This window comes from Lagopus leucura, unplaced genomic scaffold (assembly GCF_019238085.1).
Source record: "Lagopus leucura isolate 7727_CA_CO unplaced genomic scaffold, USGS_WTPT01 34297-0_obj-0_obj, whole genome shotgun sequence".
Taxonomy (NCBI): Eukaryota; Metazoa; Chordata; class Aves; order Galliformes; family Phasianidae; genus Lagopus; species Lagopus leucura.
In genome coordinates this window covers 18-8,236 of record NW_024967280.1, presented here as the reverse complement: position 1 = coordinate 8,236, position 8,219 = coordinate 18, and the positions used below count along the sequence as shown (strand labels likewise).

The window sequence follows — 8,219 nt, the reverse complement described above, 5'->3', positions numbered from 1 at the left end:
GGGGGAAATAAGGGGGCAGAGGGTTTGGGGGGATTTAAATGGTATGAGGGGGATTGAGAGGGAAAGGGGGGCATGGGGGGGACGGAGGGGAATGGGGGGGTAGGGGGGTTGGGGAGATATGGGGGGTGGGAGGGGGCATACGGGTGGGGGGGTATGGGGGCATGCAGCATATGGGGGGAGTAGGGGGGATAGGGGGAATAAGGAAAATTCATGCAGCTGCTGTTGTGACCAATATATGGATAAGCAGACCTTAAAATACTTGAGAAAAAGTGCTGCCAAAAAGGATCAATAAGAGGGACCCAGAGGAAATAACAAAGGGATCTACGGAGAAAACACTGGGAAGGACAGAATTACAGTGAATATGTTTAGTAGCTGATATCCTGCAAAGTATATTTCTCCTGAAAAACATTAGAGACACAGGCATCACTTTACACAAATGAAGAGGCAATGAATTACAAACTGTAGTTTCTTTGTCCTTTGAGGAGGCTCTTTGTCGATCTGTAGGAGCTGCATTTACATGACATGAGGCCAATTTCCACGTGCTGGAGTTTTCCCTCCTCAGGGGTGGGGGGCCTGAGCAGAGAAATGTAAGAATGTAAGAAATCCAATAAATATATAAAATGCTCACCCACCATAACGAGACTTTCCTCTTCCTCTGAGCCACAAGAAAGAGGGAAAAAAAAGGAAAAATGAAAAACATCACTTTGTCACTTAAAAAAGTCTGTAGAGCCGTAACAGGAGAACTGACTGGGTTCCTTCTCAAAGGTTTTCAAGTGGGATTTGTTTCATCTCTTAATTTTGCATTCTGCTCCAGCCTTAAGCAGAAAATACACAACTGCAGAGCACAGTGTGTCAGCAGTGCACTAGCAGAGCTGCAGCTGATCGCCTGCTCAAAGTGCTGCCCAGCCACAACTCCAGCCCTGCACCCAGATGGTCTGCAGGGCTGAGAGGGGCTGTGAGCAGCCACAGCACTGGGAGGAGGGGCTGTGCCCAGCTCCCACCCTCATCTTTGGCCCTAGCTGTTCTGAGAGCTACAATGTTGGCACTTTAAATGGCGTTTTTAGGTACGTCACAGGCGTCTTGTCTTTGATGTGCTGCTTCTGGTGCTCTTTGCACACACCAGGTGATGGAATGCGTGGTGATGTCCCCAGAACACGAGCTGTGCTCAGCCCTGAGGAGGAACTTGCCTTGCAAGCCTTGCCTCATGTAGCCTGGTGCAGTCAACAAAACAAGACCAGGCATCCCACTTAGCAGTGAGAATGCTCAGGAAATTACACGAACAGAGGCACGAAATTCCAGTAAGAGGCCCCAGCTACCAGCTTTGTCTAAGAGTCATGGATCACTACGTCCAGCTTAATAGGGCTGTTCTCATCAAGGGAAAAAAGACCAACCTGGGGCCGAGATGACATGTGGAGCTTTTTAACCCATGGCAGCTTACCAGCAATCTGCTCCTCACTTCCGACTGGAAAAACCTTCAGCATCTTTAGGGGAAATGACTCAAGGTCAAACATTTTCTTTAGAAAATGTGAAACAATTTGTACTTTATTTTTTTAATTACATGTTTAATTCCTAACCATGAGTTATGTTAAAGGACATTTGAAAGAAGCTGCATTCTTAAAGGCTTCTAACAAGATAGACTTGGACAGTTAAATATTTCATACTCACTTTGCAAATACATAACTGAGATACAGAAATTGCAAGATGGATAAGAACTTTATATACTATATGTACTTTTTAATCCCAGCACTTCTGCTCTATGAGGCACCAACCAACCAAACCATTGAAAATGTGAAGATTGCAAGCTCAAAGAGAAGAAACTGAGGAGTTACAACAGAACACGTGACATAAATATTTCACCCCTGTGAGAAGATCCGTACGACCAGTGTGCAAACTGACCAGCAGCAGTCAACAGAACTGCTTAAATAAAAGACAAAGTGGAAACAGGTGGAAACTGTCCCTTTTGCGGCTTTGGGGTGCAAACACCGAGGTCCATTAGATCACTGAGACCCTGTTCTCTCCAGATGTAAAAAGGCACTTAGTTGGAGGAAGGATTGCACAGCATCGCCGTTCACAGGAGAAGGGAGCAAAACTCTGACCAGGAGGTGCCTCCCCACCAGATGTGGCTGGGGGCAGGCAGAGGTGCACAGAGTGGTGAGGATGAAGGAAGAGAAACAGGAGACTGAGGCTGCATCCAGAGAGAGTGGCCAGCAGAGCAAAGGAAGTGGCTGTCTCCCTCCTTTCTTCTCCTAGGAAGATGGGCAGAGGGAGCTGGGCTTGTGCAGCCTGGAGAAGGCCCTGGAAAACCCCATTGTAGCAGTGCAGCACCTTGAGGGGAGCTTATAAAAAGGTGGGGGGCTGACTTCTTACGTGGTCTGCTAGAGATAAGCAAGGCTGAGCAGTTCTGAACCAAAAGAGGGGAAGTCTGGGTTAGGTGTCAGGAAGAAATTCTTTACACAGAGGGTAGTGAAGCCCTGGCACAGTCTGCCCAGAAAAGCTGTGGTGCCCCATCTCTGGAGGCATCAAAGGCCAGGTTGGATGGAGCCCTGAGCAGCCTGAGCTGGTGGCTGGCACCTCTGCCTACGGCGGGGAGTTGGAGCTGGTTGAGCTTTAAGGTCCCCTCCAGCCCAAGCTGCTCTGTGATTCTATGGCTCTGTGAGAAGGACAGTTATGGGAGCCAGGAGCCAGAGCTGATGGCAGATTCCTGCTAATGCTGGCTGTTGGTTTTGAACATTCTAGCATGGAAAACTCCCAATTTAAAGTTCAATATCATTTTGAAAGGAAAACACAGGGCAAATAGAATATTATACAGAACGTCGTGCAGAGTATCAGAAACGTGTTTCTTATTTGATTCCTTGATAGCTTATAGTCTAATTATATCGTTTGCCAGCATTTAGAGCATTTGCAATGAATAAATAAACTGGTTATGAGGCAGCCAATTAACATTAATCCAATAAAATGAAAATCTACCCAGATGCTACCATTGCTCTGCGAAGCTTTTAAGATTCACAAGGCCATGTTTTATCAAACACACGGGACGTATGAAAGCCAAAATCAGTGAACATTGCAGCTAATATCTTATAAAACACAAAAATAAAACAACTTTGTTGCCAGACCCAAGCTGCCTACTTCTTGTCAAATGAAGGGTGCACAAACAACAAGGTATGTTATCTAACTGTGACCTTTCCACCTTAGAAACAGACCTGTGGGTCCCATCGAGCCTAGTTTGCATGCCATTCAAGTAGCTTGCTCACAGTCTAAAGCCTTTTCTGTCAGGAAATATTCTGTGAAACTCTTAATATTCCTTTTGCTAACTTTATTCTGTTATGCTTTGGAAAACCTCATGGTTCTCCTCTTCCAGTGCATTTATAGACTTAATCTAACCCTCTCACTTATGTAGTTGTCATCAGAGTTCTCCTCAGCCCAAGATTAAAGGACTATATTTTGCTGAATGTGGGCAGCATTTAAAGCAGGATAAACGAGTGTTTTATAAAACTGATGTTTTATAAAGCATAACATTACTTTCAAAAAGCTTCTCCCACATGCTTTCATATTGCTCTTTGAGCTTCAAGGAAGCAAGTCATACTTTCTCATGTCCATAATTTAAAGTGATTTTCTATTTCACCTGCCACTCCAGGTATTTTGTAGGCAGGCTGGACAGCAAAGTGTTTCAGCACTGAATCTTCTCAGGTCAAAAATCTGTCCTCATCTGCTCCTCTAGCAGTCTGACTCCGGAGGAATAACTACTGCTGAGGATCACCAGTACAACACAGATCAGCTGCTCCTGCCCTCACTTTTTAGCAAGAGCTACGTGGGTTTTAATCAAAAGACAGATATTAATGAAAACTAAAGCTTCAGGGCTGTTTGCTCCAACCAGTTGATTTTTATAGAATCCCATAGGGGCCACATGGCATCATCTGGTTGTCTACCAGCTCCCCTGCCTGTCGAGGAGGCCATAAGCCAGGTGTAAGCAATAACACAAATTTGCTTGAACTCCTACTCTTGATTCTTGAACTGCCATTCTTCACCAGGCAGCCTGGCAGAATCTCCCAGCTGCTGGCTGCTGCAGCAATTAAAACTGCTCAGGACTTGAGCACAAGCCCACTGTCGTGTTTCCTGTCTCACAGTTTCCTGCTCACCCTCAGCATCACTGGGCAAGTGCCCATCCACTGTAGATGAAGTTGGTCCCCACTGCATCACTGGGAATGGGCAGAGATGTCTGAGATTCTGGGAGCACAAAGGGCTGCGTGGGATGCGGAGGAGCGCGGACGGGGCTGAAGGCAGATGGATGTGCAGTTCTGACTCGACACTGAGCTGATGAGTTTTTCCTAAGGCTTTTGTATTTCTTCTCACTACAGAATGCATCCAACTGTTGAACATCTAAGGAACTGCTCACATCCCTGTGACCAAAGCCCCAAGCAGCCTTTGGGGCATTCTGCACTCCTGCCACACAAGCACACTTGCCATACAGGACGCTCCAGCAGTGCAGATCAATCTTGCCACAGCGCAGAGGTGTTTCTCCCTGTCTACACAAGAGATGAATCTGGAGGCATATCTATCTCGCTACACAAGAGATGTATGTAGAGGTATTTCCCTCCCTGAGTCATTTTTTCATGTCCCTTAAATCGTAGAGGGAACCATGCGCATCTTTAGAGGAGCTCAAAGCTGCAGAAAAGTGTGGGTCAAACTGTAAAACTCAAATTATATTTTTTATAATTATTTGCTGATGTTCCGGTCTTATGAAGTCATGGTAGGGTCCACGGAGCACCAGCCAGCAGGCAGAACTTTGTGGCACAGCACGCTGAGCTGCTGGACATTCCCTCCCTCAAACCCTTGAGTTTGAATACAGACGTTCTCAATGTTGTTTTAGCAACTGGGTGAAGGATATGAACGTCAAAGCTGATTTTACCTAAGTCAGCTCAGATTGTTGGCATGAGGATGTGCTCTAAGCAGCTGCACGGCAGATTTTTGCTTCTCTCTGTGCAAAATTTGCATCCTTACACGAGTCTGTTTACACAGGTGGGGTTTTTTTTGATGATGATGATGATGATCCTTCACACTGAGTTTACTCCCCGCGAAACAAGAACTGAATACAATTCATTTCATTCCCTACGTTACAAAAATCTTTTTCCCTGAGCAGAGGATGTATAAAATCCTGTAGCTTTATGTTCTCAGGAAAATGAGTAGGGTTTCTCTTTTTATTGTTATGAAGTTCTGCCGCATATATATTTTGGTGTTCAAACCAGCTTAATTAAAACCATGAATCCACATCAGCCTTTGCAGCCCCTACCTTGAAGAGACTGTCTATAAGAACCAGAAGACCTTTTTCTGTAGGCATCTCGTAGCATTTCCAGAAGTGGAATGCTTGGTTCCATCTTCAGAATGATGTGGGCTTGGGGTTTTTTTCCACTGCTTTTCATCTGATACAAATACACCGGTTGCCTACTTTCAAACATTCAGTGCAGTCTGTAGACTTAATACCTGGAAATCAGATGCATTTTTTTCTTAGTACTTTGGTTTGCAAACTTACATGCCTCAGTTGTGTGCCCCACCCCCACCCCCAGAATGTGTATATTTGGTCAGCATATGAATTAGCCCACCAAAATTAAACATATTCATCAATAAATGTAGGAATCCAGCCTTGAATGAAGTCCTTGCTCAGCCCACAATGCCATCGGCTCCCCGGCCACCGCCGTCGGGTGGGATTTCCACTGCCAGAATCAGGTGAACGGGAAGGCTCATTTCCCACTAATAACTTGGGAGAGAGGAAGAGTCTTGAGGATAAACTGTACTGGTCACTGTCACTGTCTTTGTGATTGGTAAACGCTTATGGCAATGAAAGTGTAAATGTAAATGGCAGATGGAAATGTAATGGTTAATGGTATACGGAGGTGGAATTGTTAACAGTGCACAGAAGCGTGAATGTTAGTGCTGTATGGAAGGGCAAACATCAGTGCTGCATGGAAGTGGAATTAGGAACGGTACATGGAAGCGGAACGGAGGGTACAAATAGTGGAACTGTGAAAAACAAAGCAACGAAGACAAAAATCAGCACGAAGTTTAAAGAAGAGCAGCGGGTTAAAATATTCAAGTCTGTGATCTGCTCCAGCCAAAGCAGATCAGTGCCGGCAAGAGAACGCATCCCCGCACTGCTCCTCCCCCCGCTGGTAACCAGAACGCAAACGAGGCGTTAATGGCGAGTGGGGACGAAAACAAAAGACTGGAAGCGAGAAGAGCCTTGATCTGCAGAGATGTAGGAAACTCGGTATCCCAGTGCCAGCACGGGAAGCCTTAGGGAGGAGCTGAGAGAAGGGCTCTAGGACCCAGAGATCTGCGCAGGAAGAGCTGGGAGGGGGGGCTGGCAGGGCCCAGGAGGGTTCTGCCCTCACTGAACAGAAGAGCAGCTTGTCCCAAAAGCGGCGCTGCGTCTGGTAACAGATGCGAGAGCAGTGAGGGGTGGAGAAAATGAAGCTGAGGAAGGAATGACAGCAAGGTGTGGAATTTGTGGCAAACGCTGAAGCAAAATGTGGTGTTCTTACTGCAGTAAGTGAAACCACTGGCAAAAGTGAGGAGGTTTGCTTTGTTAAACATTTACAATCTCATATAGGAAAACAGGTAGGCATACACAGATTGTTGTACATGCCAAATTCATCCAAACCTTGACTAGGCATGATTTACTAAAACAACAATGCCACGGCCCAAATTTAAAGGTCTGGGCTCTCCTCAGCTGCAGAGGGCAGCAGTAACCTTCCCACTGACATGTGGCAGCTCTCCCAGTAAAGAAATACTCATGGCTGGACTGTTCATGCCCTTCAAGGCTCAAACAGGCTCAGAAGATCTTGAGAGGATTTTAAGTAAAATTGCACCCAAGTGAACTAGGAGAGCATGAAGGTTTCTGCCTCCAAGGAAACAGACACAACTTACATGCCCAGTGCTTACACATTTTCTCACTCCTCTTGTCCGGCTACCTTGTGACAATAAGCCCTGATTAGTGTTTATTTCTTACATTTGCCTTATTTGTTGAGTAATAGCTTCCAGCATGTGCACCCAAGCAGAGAGCAGTTATTGAGTGAGGTGGTCAGAAGGGCAGCAGCTCCTGGCTGGCCACGTGCAGGGGCTTCTCAGCCATGTATGCCAGCGAGGTGTGGGCACAGCTGGTAGCACAGCTCCGGGGGGTAATTTTTGGTCACAGAGCCCTGCAGTGCACGGAACAAAGCCAGCAGCCCGTCCCTACAGAGACCCATGCCAGGTGGGGCTGGGGCTGCAGCAGCCCTGCCTCTTCCCAGTCCTAGCAAACAGCAAGTCAGTCCAACAGCTCTGCTTACAGGAGAAGCCGAATTTATTTCAGGCATGTGGTCCTGGAATCTGGAACATCCCGATGTCTGCAGGTGCAGACAGTACTGGCAAGCATAGACATCAAATGGCTTTAGACACCTGAGCTACTAACAGGAAAGGAACGGTGCCATTGCGTGGCTAAACTGAGCCCATCAGGCAGTTGTAAGGTAGTTGAGTCCTCAGCGTCCAAAGTGAGTGGAAGTTTGCTACAACACTCCATGCCTGGTTAAGGTAACTTAGTTTCAGCAAGTTTTGCATTAGTAATAATGGAAAAAAAAAAAAACAACCCACCCAAACAATTATGATAGGTGCTGCAAAAGAAACTCCTCTTCATCTTTTGGATGGAAAGTCAATGACTGTGCAATTTCCCCTGTAAATCTGTGGGGCCTTCTTCCACTCCAATGTCTCTGCTGTCTGACACAACGGGAGAGCTGCTGTGGCCTCGTGTCCATGCCTGTGCTCCTCCAGGGTGAGCAGCTTTGTGGGAGGAAAAGAAACCCACAGGGACTCGGGCCACAATTAAGAACTGCATCCTGTAAAGGAAAAGCACAGATAAGAGGAGGATCAGCAAGCAGCAGCACAGCCATCACAGCTCTGGGGGAGGTGCTATATTTTTCTAAGGCTTGGTTATCCTAGCCTCTGAAGGATGACGTCAAAACAACCATTTTGTCACAGGGATGTTTACGGCAAAGGACAGACATACTCATAAGTGAGAGCAGCTTACTGTATTTAAGCAAGCAAAAAAAGCTCCAAAACAGTGAGGACAGGTCAGTCAGAAACCTTCACTGCCATACTTGAATCAAGCTTCGTCTGCATGCAAAATATTGTCATGATAGCTACAGTTTTCTTCTTATGAGGTCTGGGTTTGCTCTCAGCATCCAGCAACA

At 46.4% G+C, this 8,219-nt stretch overlaps 1 long non-coding RNA gene across 1 annotated transcript; it reads right to left on the bottom strand.

The window, feature by feature from the left end:
* Nucleotides 1–331: 331 nt before the first annotated feature.
* LOC122193031 lies at nucleotides 332–7,862 on the bottom strand. Its single transcript, XR_006182771.1, has 3 exons — nucleotides 7,624–7,862; nucleotides 5,288–5,478; nucleotides 332–573 (listed from the first exon to the last, which is right to left on the bottom strand). It is a non-coding gene; the product is annotated as an uncharacterized LOC122193031 (long non-coding RNA).
* Between the last annotated feature and the right edge of the window lie 357 nt (nucleotides 7,863–8,219).